General features: G+C 46.4%; 1 long non-coding RNA gene across 2 annotated transcripts in view; it reads right to left on the bottom strand.

Annotated features, from left to right (window-relative positions):
* The window catches only part of LOC113619904 (uncharacterized), a 28,579-nt gene extending 17,848 nt beyond the window's left edge, over positions 1-10,731 (bottom strand). Inside the window, exon 1 of one of the 2 annotated variants that reach the window (XR_003432584.1) lies at positions 10,586-10,731. This is a non-coding gene — a long non-coding RNA (uncharacterized LOC113619904). Of the gene's footprint in view, positions 1-2,536; positions 3,015-10,585 lie in introns of those variants that run through there. The other variant, XR_003432583.1, reaches the window with a different exon arrangement.
* Positions 10,732-18,361: the final 7,630 nt, after the last annotated feature.

The raw sequence follows: 18,361 nt of genomic DNA, 5'->3' as shown, positions 1-18,361 counted from the left end.
TTAGATCACTCCCTAACACCATACACAAAAATAAGCTCAAAATGGATTAAAGACCTAAATGTAAGGCCAGAAACTATCAAACTCTTAGAGGAAAACATAGGCAGAACACTCTATGACATAAATCAAAGCAAGATCCTTTCTGACCCACCTCCTAGAGTAATGGAAATAAAAACAAAAATAAACAAATGGGACCTAATGAAACTTCAAAGCTTTTGCACAGCAAAGGAAACCATAAACAAGACCAAAAGACAACCCTCAGAATGGGAGAAAATATTTGCAAATGAAGCAACCGACAAAGGATTAATCTCCAAAATTTACAAGCAGCTCATGCAGCTCAATAACAAGAAAACAAACAACCCAATCCAAAAATGGGCAGAAGACCTAAATAGACATTTCTCCAAAGAAGATATACAGACTGCCAACAAACACATGAAAGAATGCTCAACATCATTAATCATTAGAGAAATGCAAATCAAAACTACAATGAGATATCATCTCACACCAGTCAGAATGGCCATCATCAAAAAATCTAGAAACAATAAATGCTGGAGAGGGTGTGGAGAAAAGGGAACCCTCTTGCACTGCTGGTGGGAATGTGAATTGGTTCAGCCACTATGGAGAACAGTATGGAGGTTCCTTAAAAAACTACAAATAGAACTACCATATGACCCAGCAATCCCACTACTGGGCATATACCCTGAGGAAACCAAAATTCAAAAAGAGTCATGTACCAAAATGTTCATTGCAGCTCTATTTACAATAGCCCGGAGATGGAAACAACCTAAGTGCCCATCATCGGATGAATGGATAAAGAAGATGTGGCACATATATACAATGGAATATTACTCAGCCATAAAAAGAAACGAAATTGAGCTATTTGTAATGAGGTGGATAGACCTAGAGTCTGTCATACAGAGTGAAGTAAGTCAGAAAGAAAAAGACAAATACCGTATGCTAACACATATATATGGAATTTAAGAAAAAAATGTCATGAAGAACCTAGGGGTAAAGCAGGAATAAAGACGCAGACCTCTTAGAGAACGGACTTGAGGTTATGGGGAGGGGGAAGGGTGAGCTGTGACAGGGCGAGAGAGAGTCATGGGCATATACACACTAACAAACGCAGTAAGGTAGATAGCTAGTGGGAAGTAGCCGCATGGCACAGGGATATTGGCTCGGTGCTTTGTGACAGCCTGGAGGGGTGGGATGGGGAGGGTGGGAGGGAGGGAGACGCAACAGGGAAGACATATGGGAACATATGTTTATGTATGACTGATTCACTTTGTTATAAAGCAGAAACTAACACACCATTGTAAAGCAATTATACCCCAATAAAGATGTTAAAAAAAAAAAAAAAACACATTAAGATAAGTAGTTAAGATCTATAAATTTCAGAGGTATGTAAAGTATATCTCATTAAAAAAAAAAAAAAGTAAAAGTGCTGATATCTATGTCCCACCCCCAGAGATCCTTATTTTGGTGGTTTCAAATGGAAGTTTTTGGGTTTTTAAAGTCTCCCTCAACCAAGGTTAAAAACTTTGATTATAGGTACTTGTCTAATGATAGGATCCTTCAGCATTCCTGTTTGCCATGTAGATTTCTCTCTCTGACTTTGATGTGTAGATCATGGACACTAAGTGTATGGATTTACATGCTTACCTGATGGTCGGGTCCACCTGGGGATGGCTAATTGGCAAGCATCAGGATGCCAAAAGGCCCAAGAAGAAGATAGGATCAGGATAGAGTTTCCTGAAAGCCCCCCCAGCTCTTCTCTTTCTGCCTCTTCTGAGAATGGTCCTGCTTATTCAGGGAGTGGATTGTTACGCTGATGGGAGAGGTAAACTGGAAGGGGACCAGTGGAGGTATCATTATGGGGCAGGGGGAATTCTTATTCCATAACAATTTTGGAAAATTTTCTGTCTTCAGTTAGCTGGTTTCACATACACAACAAGGTCCCACTGGATTCTGTAATCCTGACCTTCATCCTGATTTTGTCCTCTTGGTAACTTCGGACAGACTATAAAAAGAGAGAGAGCAGGACATGCCCATGTGTTGAGCACATGCCCTGTAATCTGCTGGAACTTTGCTTCTTCTTTCCACTTTGGGGTTAACACTGTAACTATATAACTTTCCTATTAGCTATTTTTCTTCTTTTGAAGCTGACGGGCAACCCACTAACATTTTTAGGGCAAAAAAGCTTCTCTTAAAACTATCCAACATTAATAAAACTGTATAATAAAAGCTGAAATGATAAATCCTAACAGTTATTCCATGGATGCTCTTTGTCTGATATGTATTTCAGAACACATGGCCAAAGTTTCTGAGAGGTCTCACTAATAACTAGAACTTTGACTAACAATTTCCTCTAGGGTGCACCAACAAATAAACACATAGACTTAGACACTCACAATTGAAAGGAATTTTTCAGGTCACTAGCCCAGCCCTCTCATATAGTGCCTGAAGAGCTGCTAAGTGGTACCCAGTCTCTGCTTGCACATGTCCCCGAACAGGGAGACTTATAAGACAATCAACATACCTGTGAGCAGTTCCAACAGCAAGTTTTTCCTGGTGTGAAGCCACACCTGCTTCTCTGTAACTTTTGGCCACGGAGAACATTGGATCGCTTTTTCTGTTTGCTCTCCATGAGCCTTTTCTGCAACAAGTTAAATATCTCCAATTGCTTAAAACATCCCTCCTATGCTTTGAATTTGTCTGCACTCACCAGCTCGCTTTCCCTTTCCCTCATGAGTCCTGGTCTATTTCCATTCATATCCAACACAATTCATCTGAAACAATGTCACTTGAGTGCCGTCTCAGTGCCAGGCGCTAGGCTTTGTGCTGTGGGGTAGACAGGAGCAAGTCAACCTTGGCCTTGTAAGACAGAGAAGGCTTGTCTGCAAAGGCCCTAGAAAACAGGCTGTGATAAGGGGCAGCAGAGAGGGACAAGTATCCTGTTTTCCCCCCAAATCCTCAGGCTCTCATCTTTTCATAAATTTATTTATTTATTTTTGGCTGCATTGGGTCTTCATTGCTGCATGCTGGCTTTCTCTCTAGTTGCGGCAAGCGGGGGCTACTCTTCACTGCGGTGCGCAGGCATCTTACTGCGGTGGCTTCTCTTGCTGTGGAGCACGGGCTCTAGGCGCACGGGCTTCAGTAGTTGTGGCACCTGGGCTCAGTAGATGTGGCTCGCAGGCTATAGAGCACAGCCTTAGTAGTTGTGGCGCACGGCCTTAGTTGCTCCGCAGCATGTGGGATCTTCCTAGACAAGGGATTGAACCCGTGTCCCTTGTATTGGCAGGTGGATTCTCAACCACTGGGCCACCAGGGAAGTCCTCAGGCTCTCATCCTGCAGTGCAGCACGTTTGCTAAAATATATGACTGTGCAAGCTCAAGGCATGATTAGAGTAGGCTGCTCATCAAATGTTTGATGAATGCAAGTCACTTGACTAAGTCTCTGTGTTCCAAATTCCTGGGAGAGAGTGTGATTGGCCCAGCTTGGGTCAGAGGTCCTCCTGGCTCCATCACTTGTCTGCAGAAGGGGCTGCATCCACTGGTATGAAAAGCCACACTTTCTGGTCTAGGAACAAGGAAAGTTCCATGAAATATGGGCATTTTCTCGATTTTATAGCTGGAGAAACAGATTCAGAGAGGTGAAACGACTTTGCCAAAGTTACTACTTGTTAATGGCAAAATTGTGTTTGAATTCTGGGCTGCCAATTGACTCCCTGCATTTACTCAGCAATTCTTTCTGGAACTTGTTTAGTCATTCGCTTATCTATTCATGTATTCATTCAACTAGAACTTCTCTGGCACTAACCACGGGCATGATGTGAGGGCAGCATGGGATACAGCAATTAGTCACATAGATGTGCCAGAGGGACACCCGTCAAGAGCATAAAAGAGAATTCCTGCCCTGCTCAAACACACGGTTTTACTGGAGAAAGGAAACATGTGGACACCACAAATTCAGGCATTTTTGCATGAAATGACTCCAGGAGTGACTGATATTTCAAGGCCTAGAAGATGTCAGAGCAAAGAGATCTCTGAGGACCAGGGTGGTTGAAGAAGCCTCCTATAGAGGCGGAACTCTGAGTAGGTGCCTGCGGATAAAGAGAGAAAGAAGGAAGAATCCCAGTAGGCAAAGAGCTGTGCTGATTCTGCCTCTGAGTATTGCTCATTTGTATCCACTTCTCTCCATTCCCCACTGTGCCCTCCCCTGGTCCGAGTCACCAGCTTCCCTTACCTGGACACAGCAAAAGCCTCCCTACCTGGACACAGCAAAAGCCTCCCCAGCAGATCTGCCTCCCCCTTGCCTTGTTGTCCACGAATCCATTTTAAAATTCAATTGCCAAAAACTTCAAACATATCAAAAGTATAGCAAACAATGCAAAAGTCACAAGATACCCACCCTTTTGACTCAGTAGGTATTAACATTTCACTATATTTGCTTCAATTCTGTCTTGTATAGAAATATAAGATGATAATTTCAGCTAAATTCCTACCCTACCCCTTAACCCTCCGTCCACAGAGTAAATATTATCCTAATTTTGTGTGATGAATTCCCACTGTATTTTTATATCTTTTCTACTGATGATCCACAAACCACAAAGTATTAGGTTCATATCCTTTTGCAAGTTGCCTTTTTCCCCCACTGCTCATTATATTTTCAGATTTGTCCTGATACATGGAGATCCGGTTCATTCATTTAACCATCGAGTAGTATTCCAATGTATAAGCAAATTGCACTTTACCAAGTTGTCCGTCTACAGATGCCTGGATAGGTCATTTCAACTTTTTTACTATTACAAATGGTATTTCAGTGAATATCCTTACATAGACATGCCTCACACATGTCTCTTTGGGTAGGAACCAAGAAATGGAGTTGCTGGGTTAAGAATACCCACGTCTGAGGGGATCAGATTTAAAAAAAAAAAACAAAAAACAAAAAGGAATATCCAGACCTTCAACTTTACTAGGTGTTGCTTAATGGTTCTTTAAAACAGTGGTTCAGGTTACAGGTATACATCCCATTATATGTGAGTATGGGAGTTGCAGTGGCTCCACATCCTCACAGATGCTTGGTATTGGCAATCATTTTTTAAAAAATCTGATCCCCTCTTTCCATGGCAGACAGAGGCATCTTCAAAATCATGCCTGACCACGTCCCTTCCCTGCTTATAATCCCTCCAGTCCTCCCCCACTGCTCTCTATGCATACCACCAGAGTCTTGCTCTGCATAAGCTAGTCCATGGCCACTTCTCCAGGCTCACCTCTCCATTCTCTCCTACTCCAACATGCATGAGTGCACACACACACACACGCACGCACACACACATGCATGCACGTGCTGTGGTGCAGTCGAACCAAACCATGTTTGTTCATGTCCCCTAGCCTTCTATTGTCTTTGGGCCTTGGTTCAAGCTATTCCTTCTGCCTAGAATATTCTCTCCCTCTTCTTCAGAGGGCTGATTCCTACCAGATCTCAGCTTGATATTTCATCCTTTGGGAGGTCTTTGCAGGCATCCCAGGGCTGAATGGATGCCTTTCCTCACATTACCCCAGCACCATTGGCTTCTGGCATCGCAGTTCGCAGTGCACTGTCTGATAGTTGCCTGTCTATTACTTCCCTGACCCTCTAGACTGTGGACTTCGTGATAGCAGGGCCTGTGTGGAGCTTCCTATGGGAGTGTGCTCTGTGCCAGCCTACCTATTGAATGGATTTGTTAAATAATCCATGGGCAGGAGACAGGTCTGGGTGGAGCAGAGGTGGCAAGGTGGGGGGCAGTTGGAAATCAGACTGGAGAGGAATTGCGGCCCTATCACCTTCATAACCCCAATTTCCAGGAAAGGAAACAGAGGCTCAGCCAGGTGACTGACCTGTCTAGAGTCATGCATTTAGTAAGTGACAGAGCAGCTTTGATTCCCAGTCGTCTGACTCCGTGTCCAGGCTCTTTCTGCTGCCCCTCAGCAGCAACCAGTGGGAAGGAGCCAGTAGAAAGGGATGGACAGGGCTGCCAGGGAGGGAAGGCTGAGCAGGAGAGGGAGGCCTCAGGATCTAGGACGCAGGTGGAAGACTTGGCTCAGCAGATATGGCCCTGGATCCTCTGAGCCAGCAAGGAAGGAAGAACATTGGGCCAAATTTCCAGATCAGATACTTGTTCAGACCGTCCTGGGAGACTTGGGTGGGCCGGCCCTTCTCTGGGGAGGAGCAGACTTGTGGAAAGTAACTCAGCATCTCCCTCGGCACCCACCCGCCCTGAGTGGCCTCTTCCTGCTGCATCAGGAGAATGATTTCTCAAGGTCCCCTCTGGTAAGAGGGAGACCAGAGCCAAGGACAGCTGGGAGGAAACAGGAGCCTAATGCAAACAGGCAGGAGCTGGCCCAGGGCCTAGGGCCCGAGCGGAGAGTACACGGGTCAGGTTCAGAGACTCCATCCAGTTATTGCGTGTCTAGAGGAACTCACGTTTGCAAGGGCAAGTGGACATCGGTAAAACAGGGACAATAATACCCATGCCTCGTGTGAGTATGGTGGGGATTAAGTAAGGTGAAATATGTAAAAGGATTAGGGTAATGCTCAGCACATAATATCACTCAATCAACTGTAGGTATTACCTTCTTACAGGGTTGTTGGGAGGAATGAACAGGATTATATGGTGGACAAACCTGTAAAACTGTGTGAGTGTTGGTGAGCAGTCTTTTTTCGTCAGCAACTCGATAAATGAGTGTGGACGACGTGGGACATCCAGTGGACAGAGAGAAGGGGTGTGGACTCGAGTGACCAATCACCCTCCTCCGTTCCTTTGGTTTCTTCACCTGACATCTGCATCGGAGACTACACGAGTCAGTTCTGGAAACTGCTTAGAGATGGCACAGTCCAATCCTCCAGCTTCACACAAGGGAAACCAAGGCCTGCAGGGTGGAAGTGACTTGTCCAGGGCTGCAGACAAGGCATCCCCAACTCAGATCCAACACTGCTCCCTCTGTCCCCGCAGTTCAGCCCAAGCTCAGGACATGGCTCTTTCAGCAAGGTCAGTGGTTGGCTGTTCTTCCACATTGTCCACACCCACCCCTAAAGTCAGCGGGGCTCCTGCCAGCTCTGAGCACCTCAGTCTCCAAGAGCCCCCTGCCTTGATCACCCTCTTTCTATCTTCCCATAGAGGGCAGTTGAAAGTAATTGAAAGCTACTTCCATCTCTGTTTTCCCCTGCAGAGCTCTCCTTCCCTGGGCCTCTCTGGGAGAGCTCGGGAGCAGGTCAGCGGCATGTATACACCTGCTACCTTACCCAAGGTTCCTTCAGCATTGGGCAAGTGCAAGCATTTCCCTTCCCCTCAGACAGAGTCCCCTCCCTCTTTGCTTTTTAAAATGACACCGCCGACCACACACACCTTGCCATTGAACTTGCCCATCTGGCACACACAGAAGCTCATTCTGAAGGACCTTGAGTATGTGTTCCTGTTACACAGGTGGGATTTCTCTACTGAAAAACAGTTGCAGGAGAAAGCAGATAACAAAATTCCAGGCCTGTTAAGAGCTCATTTGACCCCAAGGACAGGCTGATGTCTGAAAGGCAGATTGAGTAACTGAGCTCACATCTTACCAAACCGTTTGGATTTTACTTTCTGGGTAAAAAGTTATCAGTCTGTGGCCACCACAGTTACTTTGAAGACATGGACCATTCTTATTGCCTCTGGAAGGAAAGCCCCCAGTCCCTGCATCCCATTCCCCAAAGTAAGGAGCACCAGGCCTCACCCATCCTTCAAGCCAGCAGAGCTGAGAGGCCAGCGTAGCACATGCTTGAAGAAATGGAAGGAGGAAACTAATAATATTTGTTAAGAACTTGCTATGTAAAGATGTGGTCTTAGGCCTTTTACATATACAAGCACACCTGGGAGTTATCTCGGGTTCAGTTCCAGACTACCACAATAAACAAAATTTTGAACTAAAGCACATTACACAAATTTTTTGGTTTCCCAGTGCATATAAAAGTTATGTTTACACTACACTGTAGTCTAGTAAGTGTGCAATTGCATTATGTCTAAAAAATGTACATACTTTAATTAAAAATACATTATTGCTAAAAAATGCTGACCATCGTCTGAACTTACAGCAAGTTATAGTAGTAACATCAAAGATCACTGATCACAGCTTGGTGCTTTGTGACCACCTAGAGGGGTGGGATAGGGAGGGTGGGAGAGAGACGCAAGAGGGAGGGGATATGGGGATATATGTATACGTATAGCTGATTCATTTTGTTAATCAGCAGAAACTAACACAACATTGTAAAGCAGTTATACTCCAATAAAGATGTTAAAAAAAGATCACTGATCACTATAATAAATATAATAATAATGAAAAGGTTTGAAATATTGTGAGAATTACTAAAAATGTGACATAGGGACTTCTCCAATGGCACAGTGGTTAAGAATCCGCCTGACAATGCAGGGGACGTGGGTTCGATCCCTGGTCCAGGAAGATCCCACATACTGCAGAGCAACTAAGCCCGTGCGCCACAACTACTGAGTCTGCAGTCTAGGGCCTGCAAACCACAACTACTGAGCCCATGTACAACTACTGAAGCCGCATGCCTAGAGCCCATGCTCCACGACAAGAGAAGCCACCACAGTGAGAAGCCCGTGCACCCCAACAAAGAGTAGCCCCTGCTCACTGCAACTAGAGAAAGCCTGCACACAACAAGGAAGACCCAACGCAGCCAAAATTTAAAAAATAAAAAATGTAACATAGAGACACGAAGTGAGTAAATGCTGGAAAATGGTGCCAACAGACTTGCTCAACGTTGAAGGGTTACCACAAACCTTCAATTTGTCAAAAAAAATCATACCTGAGAAGTGCAATAAAGTGAAGTGCAATAAAACGAGGTCTGCCTATAATATTATATGTGTATGCATTTGCATACAACAGCCCAGGGACAGAAAGCTTTACTGTCCCTGATCCCCAGAGGAAGAAAAGGAGGCTCAGTTGCCTGATGGCAAGAGTAATGGAGATCAGATCTGAACGTTGAACTCAGTCCTCTCTGAGATCTCTCCATCCTGCCTTTCTGCACAGTGATGACACCCGGAAAAAGTTGGTGCTGCCTTTTCAGAGCTGACAACACTAAAGGCCCTTGGAGCTGGTCTGGCCACCAGGAGCTTTCTGATCTCCCTGATGCCCCTCCTGCCCTCCAGTCTGTCCGGTTGATGTCAGCTGGAACAGTTGGAGGGCTGGCCCAGGCATCCAGAGGTGAATGCCCTGTCCTGGGCCGAGGGCTACTTGTTGGTAAGAGAGCAATGCTGCTGGCTCTCTGGGAGGGGAACCGACTGTGAACCTGGCTGACAGGACGTGCTGGCTGCACAGGTTTGCCTGGTATTGGAGCCAGTGTGGTTGGTCGCAGGGAACTTGATGAAAATAATCAGCTGCAAACTGCTCAAAAACAAACAGACTCCGATCCAGAGGTTTGAATAACAGCCCCCTCAGCCAGATGGCTGCAGGAGCCTTGCCAGGGAGAAAAAATGATCTCCCACCCTGAATTTCCTCTTTGTTCCGGACCCTGCTCTCTTTGGACGTCATTGGCTTCCCGCCCCTTTCATGCACCAGACACCCAGAGTCTTGTGTACAGGGAGCTTAAGGAAGCTTTCCCGAGATTAGGACTTGGGGACAGGGAATCCAGGCAAAGAAGTGGCTTTCTTGTCCCAGCATGAGTCACCCTAGTTCACAGCTGTCTGCATGTGGACCTGGAATGCTGCTTCCTCCTCCGAGGACACTCCCAAGAAGCCCGGGACCCTTGTGGGTGCAGAGCAGGAAGTCATAAGCAGGGCCGCTTTGTGTGGGGCAAGCCCTCTGGACACCCTAGTCCTCGCCAAGAGACTGTCATGTCTGAGCTATTGAAAAACTGAATGCTAGCCTGTTTCCACATTAAATTGCAACCACCCCTGGAGCTAAAGGTGGCCAGTGTGTCCTGCCAAACTCAGCCTCCCTATGGCTCCAGTAAGAGCATCGATGTAAGAGTAAGGCCGGTGTGGGTTTGAATCCTTTCTCTGCTACTAGACATCTTCTTTGACCTCTCTGAGCCTCAGTTTCTACATCATTGAGTTTTAGTGAGAATAATAAAGAAATTATATTTTCAATGCATGCAGCACAGTATCTGGCACATAGCAGGCACTCTGTAAACACTGGTTTCCTCCCTCCTAGCCCTCTGGTCCAGAGCTTTTTAGTACTAATTTCTTCTATTACCCACTCCTAAATGCTTTCACTGATCCATAATCTAATACTTCATTCTTGGCTTTTAGCAAAGTTGCAGGTATAATCCTGGCAGTGTATAATTACATGAAGTCACATCAGTCTTATTTAACTTACAAGTTTACTTAGAACTTTCCTACCTCTATAAGAGGTAATGACATTTTAAAAAAATCTTAACAAACAAGTCTATGAATTTGTATTAAGATTATCAAACGTATTAGTCAGGGTCAGCTGGATTTTGCTGCAGTAACACACACCTCCCAAATATGAACGGCTTAAAACAGCAAAAGTTCATTTCTCCCTCAAGCTATAAATCCACTGTAGGTTGGTGGAGTCTCTGCCCAACACTGACCTCTCTTAGATACTCAGGGTTCATCATCTGGAATGTTGTTGGCCCCTGCAGCTGGGGGAGACGATGAAGAGTTGCTTAGCACTTAGCAGAACTGGAACGCCTCAGCCCTAGCACACTTCACTTCACATTCGTTGGCCCGAGCAAATCACATGATCTCACTTAACCTCAAGGCAACAGGCACATCCAATCCTATTGTGTTCAAGGTGGGAGATAATTGATGAACAACACTACCGTCAAGCACTTGGAAGCTCAATGTTTTAAGAAGATTGGAGGAAACGCTGCAGGCAGGCAGAAACACTGAAATTCCACCCCTGCCATCCACCACTAGGGATTTGCTAGTCATTTGAAAAGTAGAATGTGCCCAGACATTTGCATAAAGAAGTTCCTTTTGTTCCTCCCTTCATTCTATTTCCTTGGTCCTCAATTTCCAGTGTGCATAAGAATGATTTGACATTGCATAACGTTGTATATACAATCCTAAAGTGTTTTCGAAGTGTTTTAAACATAGGCAGTTTTCCCTGTCTGTGCTGAATTTAGAACCTGACCTATTGAGGATGTGACTCTGTAGTATTTAATTAATACTAGTGCCTGACTTCATTGTTTTTTTAAAACCAGTTTATTGAAGTGTGATTGACATACAAAGAGCTGTACAACGTAATGTACGCAATCTGGTGAGTTTGGAGATAAGTATACATCCATGGAACCATCACCACATTCTATGCCATAAACATGCCAATCACTTCCAAAAGTTTCCTCCCACCCTGTTTAACTGCCTGAGTCTCATTGTTCCAATGTTTCATTGCTTTCTCCTCTTCTGTGCTTTACTTATGCTCTGAGGGGCCATTCCATCTCTGAATCCAATTGCAATTAATATTTTTTTTGATTTTGTGTATGTACTTGACAATAAGAGTTTATAAGAACTGATCTGTACCCAAAACTCTAAAAAAGTCTTCTACATATATGATGTCATTTAGTGATTCTCACCATAACCCTAAAGAATTTGTTTAGTAGTGGAACATTTCCATTCTACTGATGAGCTAATGGGAGCTCAGAGAGGCTGAGTGACTTGTGCAAAGACACACAGTGCATATGTGTTGAGGTCAGGTTTTTGAACTTAATTCTGTCTGCCTTCAAATTCCGCAGGGCCACTCTGGGCACACAACGTTCCGGAACTTGGACATCCAGGAATTCCTGTCAATTAGGCATTTATTCACAGAATAAACATTTCCCTGAAGAGCTCTCCACAGCTGGCCAATCGCATGGCCCTGCCACATTTCGATCTAGGTGGTGAGATGCCCATTTGTCTTTGAGGTGTGACGCGTGAATTGAACTGTCAGTGTGTTATATGTGTGTGTGTGTAAGCTGGGTTCTGTGGTGGTGGGGGTTGTGTAAGCCTTCCTTGATGTGCAGGGTCACCAGATAAAACACGGACATCCAGTTAAATTTGAATTTCAGATGAACAACAGATTATTTTTTAGCATAGTAAGTCTGTCCCATGCAATATTTGGGACACTTATACTAAAAAATAATTTGTTGTTGACCTGAAATTCAGATTTAACTGGCACCTTGTGTTTTTATTTGCTAAATCTGGCAACTCCATCTACAGGCATGTGTGTCTGTATAAATGGGCTTACTCGTTTATGTCTCATGTGCACCTGAGCACGTGTGTGTCTGTGCCTGTGTGTGTCTGTGTGCCTATGTGGGTCTGTGTGCATGCGTACCCCCACTGTGGAGGAATCAGCAGATGGTTGGGAACAAACAGCTCTACCACCCAAAAGCTTATCTCCCACCAGGCCAACCCCACTGGAGCAAGCGAGGTCAGGATGGGCCAGGGAGCTTGGACCTTCTGCTGAGGGCAATGAGGAGCCATGGAGGACTCTAGGCTGAGGAGGGGCAGCCCTGGATGTGTGCCGGAGACGTCCCTCTGGCTGTGTGGTGGAGAGGGCCAAAGGGGAGGGAGGCCTTGGTGAGAGAGGACGAGGATCTGGCCTCAGGCCTTGGCAGTGGAGATGGAGGGAAAGTGGCCAATCGTGGGACTTGTTTAATGTTTCCGCTGGGGCTGAAGGAGGGAGGAGTTGGCGGTGACACTCAGCTTTCTAGCTTGGACATCGGATGGACTGTAGGCTCCTTGAGGGTCTGTCTTGCTCCCTTCCTCCTTCTCAGTGTCAGGCATGGTGCCTGGCATGTAATGGATGCTCTCCGGGTGTTAATGGCATGAACACATGCGTGCAGGAATGAGAGAAATGGGAACCCAGGAGGAGGCGGGGGAGGAAGGGAAGGTCTGGGAGGTAGGCTGACCTCAGGTACTTGGGTCTGAGGTGGCAGTGGGACTTCCCAGGGCGACGTCCAGCAGGCAGTTGGCCATATGGCCAGCTTAGGAAAGAGGTCCAGGCTGGAGAAGCAAATTCAGGGGGTATGAGTGGGTGGAAAAGGTATGAAACCACCAGCTGGGATCAGCTCACTGTAGGACACAGTGAGGAAGGAGAGGGCAATGGTGAAAGGAGGAAGCTTGGGGTACAGCAGCATTTAAGGAGCTGGAAGCAGGAGTCTGAGAGGGTCAGTGTTTCCCCCTCACTGGGCTGCTGGCTATTAAGTGAGATACCCATGGCCTGGCAGCTCCAGGAGGGCCAGGCAAGGGTGATAAGTGGGACATTTAATGGGCACCAGCCAACAGGTGCCAGGTCTTTGGGCTCCCAGCTATGCTGGAGTCAACTCTGGAGTAGCTGGATCTTAGGGGAGTGAGGGGAAGGAAGGGAGGAGGGCCTGGGCAGCTGGGGCAGGGAGGGGGCACTCGGAGGCTCAGGGCAGCTGCTCTGTAAAACAGAAACATGGAAATATTTTAACATGTAGGACAGTTATATAGGGATATCCTGGCTGCATGTCAGCCCTGGCGACTGACAGTATGTATGTATTTCATTCCTGGCTGTGGCCTCATGTTAGAATAGCGCCCAGCAGTGAGTAAATGATAGTTCACATCAGGTCCTCACACAGTGCCTGGTATATAATAGGCTCTCAATAAATGTGCTTCCCAGTCTTCTTTTCAGGGAGTAAAGACGCCTCCATAGTAACAAGGAATTTCCTCCTCTGAGCACGATTTTTCTATTTTAGGGAATCAGATTTCCTTCCACTTGGGAAGACCTGTCTTTTCTGCCATTGAATTCCTGGGAATTTCAAAGGCACCAGGCTGCAAGCTCACTGTGGCTCACGGCACAGTCAGAGCCCAAGCGAACAATGGCCTGATCTTGAGGGACAGTTCCAGTCAGGGTCACCCTTCTGGTAGCTTCCCCTTCCTTCCGACACAGCTTAGTCATCTGTCAGGAACCAGGAGCTTCTCCTGGGCCTGGCACATAATCTGTGCTGTGTGTTTGCTGTGATTATTTTTGTTATTACTGTCCCTGGGCCTGGTGTTTCCTCAAACTGAATCTTCTCTGTGACTCTAAAGCTTAATTTATTTTATTTTATCCAAGCTTCAGACTAATACCTCGATGGCTGTGGATCCCCAAACAGGGTCATTTTGCAGCAACTAATTCTAACACAGTTTCTTTCTGGTGATTTTTAAACACTCACACCACAGAGGAAGGTAGGCTTCCTTCAAGAGCTCACTTAATTTAGATAAATATTTGGCCTTGTGGATATACAAACAGTCCTAAAATGTACCTTTTCCTAGGCGTAGGGTCTCAAAAGGGTTTTCAGGATTCAACGCATATTCATTCAGTTATCAATTTGTCCACTTAGTTGTTCCCACTGGAATGGCAACGAGGGTAGAGCTTTTTGTCCGTTTTGTTCACAGTTGTAAACCCAGAGTCAGAACAGTGCCTGCCACATCGTAGGTGCTCATGGCACATTTGCTGAATGAATCAGTGAGTGAATGAGCATCTTCTCTGTGTCAGGATACCCGGCACTGGAAAGCCAGATTAGGACACAATCACCCTGCTGTCCACGAGCTTGTGGTCTTGTAGAAGAGCTCTCCACTTCCCCCCAACATCTGAAATTCAAAGCAGTTCAACACAACTCCCCGTGAGATATGTAAACACCCTGTACTGGTCACAGAAGCCTAACAGGAGGAATGACACTGTTGTTGGGAATGCCAGTGAAGGTGTCCTAGAAGAGGTGGCATTTGAGTTGGGTTTGATTTCCGCAGGAGGAGTTGGCAGAAGGGAAACAGGATGAGCCAAGGTCCAGAGAGGGAAACGTTGTCTTAGTAGAGGAAGTTGCAGGAAGGCAACCTGGGTTGTGTAGGTCACTGTATTATAAGCTCCAGGAGGGCAGGGGCTGTGTCTGTCTTGTCCCTTGTTACATGACGCTGCAACTGGCACATAGTAAATTGTAAACTGTAGCTTAAGAATGAATGAGTGATATGAGAACGGAAAGAAAAGATGGGACCTAGAAATCTTCTTTGGAGGTTTGTTCAGCACCTGCAATGGGTTTCATTGTCCCCTTCCATCCTGTGTAGATGCTCGTGCCTAGAAGGAACCTTAAGTTCAACCCCAGGCACCTCTGTAACACCCCACCAAGGGGTCATGTACTTTTGGTTGGTATGCCCCTTAGTGATGGGGTGCTCACTCCCTCCCACACAGCTGGCCCCTCTTTTGTGTACATCTGATTGTTAGAATAACCAGCCTTACATTGACCACACAGAAGCAGAGGGATGGCAGGGAAAGACCACTGAACTTGGCTTGGCTCCTGGCCCTGCCACGGACTTGTGTGGTCCCTTGGGCAGGGCTGGTGTAGCCAGTGATTACAAGTTGTGGGCTCTGGTGTCTGACAGTTACTTGATGTGCAAGTAAGCTTAGATAAACTAAGCTTCTCCTCTGTGCCTTAACTTTCTTATCTGTAAAATGGGGATAGGAATAATAGTACTTTCCTCATAGGATCTTTGCGGGGATCCTTCTCAGTACCTTATTAGCAAATTAGTAAGTACTCAACATAATTAACCATGATTTGTAGTGTTATCACCTCCTTTCTGCCTCTCAGTTTCTTCCTCTGTATAATGGAAGTTAGAACTCCTGCCTTGGATGTCTCAGGTGGTATGTTTGAGGAGCCAGAGAGAACGGGTGAGAGGCATCCACAGAAGGGAGGGTTGTGTGCTCTTCCCACCAGCTGTGGTGTTTGCCATGGGAGACCTCACCACATGGCTGGCCCCCCACATCACTCCCACCCAACCCAGAACCCGAGTTTTCTCTCCACCTTTGGTGGCTAGGTTTCTGCTTCTTGCCATCCCATATCTCGACTTCTAAGATGTATATTTAGAACAGGCCTCTGCAAGGAGCAGAAGGAGGAAATGAAGGAAAGGAAACAGGCAAAGTTCTCTCTCTCAACAAGTCCTTGGGGGCCTCAGGACTCAGGCCCCTTTGCAAAGCAGGCTCGCCCAGCCTTTGAAATAACCACTTCCTTCTCTCTTGACCTTTTCAGATCAGAGAGGTGGGAGGGAGTGTGGAGGTTCACTTCCCAGACGTGCTAAACAGGAGGCTGCAGGCTTTCCTCTGATGTGCCCCACTTGTCCAGGGGCCCTGCCTCTGGGAGACAGGGCTCTGGGCTGTGGCCGCTCCTCCTGGGGTCTGCATTGGACTTGCCAGTGGCCCAGCTGCCACTGAGTACGCAGGTTTCTTTGAAGAGGTTTGGCTGACCTTCAGCAGAGCTGAGGTATTGTCAGAGCTGGAAGAAGTGTTAAGACTTCAGGGCAGTAGTTTCCAGGCTGGGGGTCCCTGGGTGTTGGGTTCCTGGGACTATGTCCAGTTCTTTCAAAATCCTAAAAGAGAGGGTCCATAGTTCCTGTGTGAGGGCTCATAGGCTCCTAATAGTGTCAGGTGTCTCCGTGTTTCTGAAGTCAATTCAGGGTGGTCCCTGTGCACCCTCGTGTTTGGAGAAAATAATAACAGCTTTTTATTGAGCTTCTCCCCTGCCAGGAGCTGGACGAAACCCTTCACACATCGTCTCAGTGATCTTCAACCTGGTAAGGTGGGTACGCTTATGGTTCCTATCTTGCAGATGGAGAAACGGAGGGTCAAAGGGGCTAAGCAAGCTGCCAGAGGCCACACAGCCAGCCAGGATTCCAATCCAGACAAGCTGGTTCCCAGCTCCACCCTCAACCACTAGGAATAGTCTCCTGGAAGCTCTGTTACGTGTCTCTGACTATCACAAAAGGGGCAAACACATTCGTCATTACTCAGGAAAAGTACCGGCAGGGAAGATTTTTGGATGCAAGCACTCGACGTAGGAGGAATAATAACAGAGGTAGTGGGATAGTGCGAGCCAGACACCTTGTGTTGTAGAACTAAGGCCCAGTGAAGTGAAGGTCTCGCCCAAGGTCTTCTTGTGAACTGGCAACTGGGACAAGAACTTGTTTTATTTCAAGTGGACTCCTTGGGCCTAAATCTAGAGGGACCTTGGCTAGCCAGGAAGCAGGCCAGCAGTGGGTTTTTCCTGAGCTAATGGCTCATACCTTTGATGGCATCAGCCTGTGGCTCTGCCGGGCAGAGTCTCTGAGCTCCCCCTGTCCCAGCAGGCTGCTCCCTGATATGGGACTGACCACAAATCCTGACTAATTGTCTACCAGTCCCCACCTGCCTCCCACCAGCTGTACAGAGCTTTGGCCTTGCCAGACCACAGGGCTGCTGAGTGCTGGTGGGGGCCAGTGGTATTCGTCTTCAGCAAACTCTTCCCTCATCACCTCTGTGACTTCCAGTTCCCTACTTGTGCACGTACTTTACAGTTCGCAAAGTGCTTCCACATCTATTAGTTCATTTGAGACTCAAAGCTGCTCTGGGAGCTGGGCAGGGCAGGGATAATGTCCCATATTATAGAAGAGGAAAAGGAAGTTCCAAGAGGCAAGTGCCTTGTTCAAGGTCACACGCTCAGCTAAGAAATTTTGGAGCCAGAAGTTGGAGCTGAGTCCACCCAAACAGCCTCACCCCTTTAAAAAAGAGGAGTCTCAGGGAGCAGTGATGAGCAAGGTGCTAAGCTGGGTCCTGCAAAGCACTTTATATATAATTAACAGCATCACCATTAACCATATCTTTCTTTCCATAGTACACAAATACAAGTACCTCAGTTAAAACAGTTAAACCTGTATCAACTAAGATTCCAGTCCTGCATTCTGAGAACTCATTATGTGATGCAAATACACAGGTGTTCAAGTCAGAAGTGGTTTCTGTCTCACTGTCACCCTGGAAAGACAGTTCATCACCTGGGTCTTGGTTTCTACAAGTGGACAGAAGGTAATGATAACACTTACCTCGCTTCTTATAAAAACGAGTAGGACCATTACATACAAATTTCTTTCTTTTTTTTTTTTTTTTTTTTGCGGTACGCGGGCCTCTCACTGTTGTGGCCTCTCCCATTGCAGAGCACAGGCTTCGGACGCGCAGGCTCAGCGGCCATGGCTCACGGGGCCCAGCCGCTCCGCGGCATGTGGGATCTTCCCAGACCGGGGCATGAACCTGTGTCCCCTGCATCGGCAGGCGGACTCTCAACCACTGCGCCACCAGGGAAGCCCCCATACAAATTTCTTTTATGAAATTTTTATATGACTGTTACACATGACAATGAATTTTCATAAGCAGGGAAGGTAAGAGAAATTTACATCTATAAGCTAATGATTATTAAGTGCTTCCTGAGTAATTTACATGGCTCATGCCATTAATTTGAACAATGGCCTTTAGGAGGCTAGTACCTTTATTATCTCCACTGTATACATGAGGAGACTGAGACGCAGAGATTTTAAGTAACAGGTAGCAAATAGCAGAAGCAGGATATTAAATCTTGGTAATTTAGTGC

The sequence above is a fragment of the Aethalodelphis obliquidens genome, unplaced genomic scaffold (assembly GCF_003676395.1).
Source record: "Aethalodelphis obliquidens isolate GAN/ISIS:26980383/991018 unplaced genomic scaffold, ASM367639v1 scaffold7, whole genome shotgun sequence".
In the NCBI taxonomy this organism is placed as follows: domain Eukaryota; kingdom Metazoa; phylum Chordata; class Mammalia; order Artiodactyla; family Delphinidae; genus Aethalodelphis; species Aethalodelphis obliquidens.
Note: the sequence above shows the minus strand (reverse complement) of the source record. Positions and strands in the feature narration are given on the sequence as shown.